Source organism: Peromyscus eremicus, chromosome 14, assembly GCF_949786415.1.
Source record: "Peromyscus eremicus chromosome 14, PerEre_H2_v1, whole genome shotgun sequence".
NCBI lineage: Eukaryota > Metazoa > Chordata > Mammalia > Rodentia > Cricetidae > Peromyscus > Peromyscus eremicus.
This window is the reverse complement of record NC_081430.1, coordinates 36,283,397-36,285,008: the sequence shown is the minus strand read 5'-3', so window position 1 is coordinate 36,285,008 and position 1,612 is coordinate 36,283,397. Positions and strand designations below refer to the sequence as shown.

Sequence of the window (1,612 nt, the reverse complement as noted above, 5' to 3'; positions counted from 1 at the left end):
CTTTATCTAATTTAACTGTTTTATATCTGCCAAGTATATATGATCATACTTATTTTATATAAAATGATGAGTTTCAGAGAGTTAGAACTTAAACTTGGGTCCCAAAAATGGTAGAAAAATATGATTTCATTAATTCTGTGTTTTATAAACAGTCTTGAAGCATTTGCGACTGAACTGTAGTTTTAACCTGTTAGTCATCAATCCTGACTCAGTACCTAAATTTGAGAATATACTATGTTTTATAGACCTCATATGTCAAGTAGAAGTTACCTTTATTTATTTATTTATTTATGTATTTATGTATTTATGTATTTATCTATCTATCTATCTATTTATTTATTTATTTATTTATTTATTTATTTATTTATTTATTTATTTTTAGTTTGGGATCTGACCTTTATTGAGCTTTTCCACCAGAGTGGAAATAATGTCTGTACAAAACCAAATGTTTGTTACTATAACTTCTGTATCACAATTAAAATCCAAGCAGTTCTTTAAAAATAGTCAACTCAATAAAAAAAACCCACTGTTTCAGAATTGATAGCAGACCCGAATGCAGAAACTTGGTTGGGTGGAAAGCTAACTAAGCCTCCAACTTGCTGAAATAGAATTAGAAAAAGGCAAAACTGTGTTTTTCACAGAGATACAGTCCAGTGGAATCACCGACACTTGACAGCTGTTAAGAATATAGAGTCCTGAGATAATCAGGAATCAGGCAACCTTAGCCAGTCTTCTGTTGTCCTTTCTTCCCAACCGGGGACTTGTGGATGTGTGGGATGACACCACCATCAGCAATTGTAGCCTTGATCAGAGTCCGATTCTTCATCTCCACTAATAGCACGTTGCAAGCGACAAGGGGTAATACACTTTACCTTTAGATCTTCCGATGCATTTCCTGCCAACTCTCATAATACCTCTGTGGTGAGGTGCTCCAGGAGGGCTGCTCTGTACACAGCGGCCGTCGGGCCCACACATCTAGGGATGGTTGTCCTAGATTTCAGGTGTTGATGAAAAAGGCCCACAAGAAACCGCCTTTGTCTTGGCCTTTCCGGAGTCCTTCCCAGCCTTCCCGCCAGTCATCTGGGACCATGCTGAAGAGCAGACAAACAGGGAGGAGACCAGGCCAGGCAGGCGCACAACAAGATCCCAGCAACCATTCCTCTGTGTTATCATGCTTCAAACTACCTTTTTTTTTTTTTTTTTTTTTTTTTTTTTTTTTTTTTTTTTTTTTTTTTTTTAATTCTAAGGAGCATTAGTTGTCAATGAATTACTGGACCAGAATCATGACATTTATTTTCTAAAGTGAGTTTTCAGTCTAGGACTGCTACTGGTACAAAATTCATTTAACGTGATTTCAAATTGTAAATTTTGAATTTTAAGATAGGTGTGCCAAGAATAGACGCCTTATTTTCTTTCTTTCTTTTCTTTCTTTTTTTTGGGGGGGGGGCTTTTTTATGTCTAATTGTGTATGTTCTAATGTTTGTTATAGATAAGAGTATTCATTAACATAAAAGTGTTCATATAAAATGAGTCGTAAATCTGTCTGTATGCACGTCTATCATCCCTCTTCCTCAACTATCCTTTTATCTACCCTGTCCTTCTCTATCTGAAA

At 35.7% G+C, this 1,612-nt stretch overlaps 1 pseudogene; it reads right to left on the bottom strand.

Annotated features, from left to right (window-relative positions):
* Nucleotides 1–721: 721 nt before the first annotated feature.
* LOC131924594 (histone H2A.Z-like) lies at nucleotides 722–1,080 on the bottom strand (annotated as a pseudogene).
* Nucleotides 1,081–1,612: the final 532 nt, after the last annotated feature.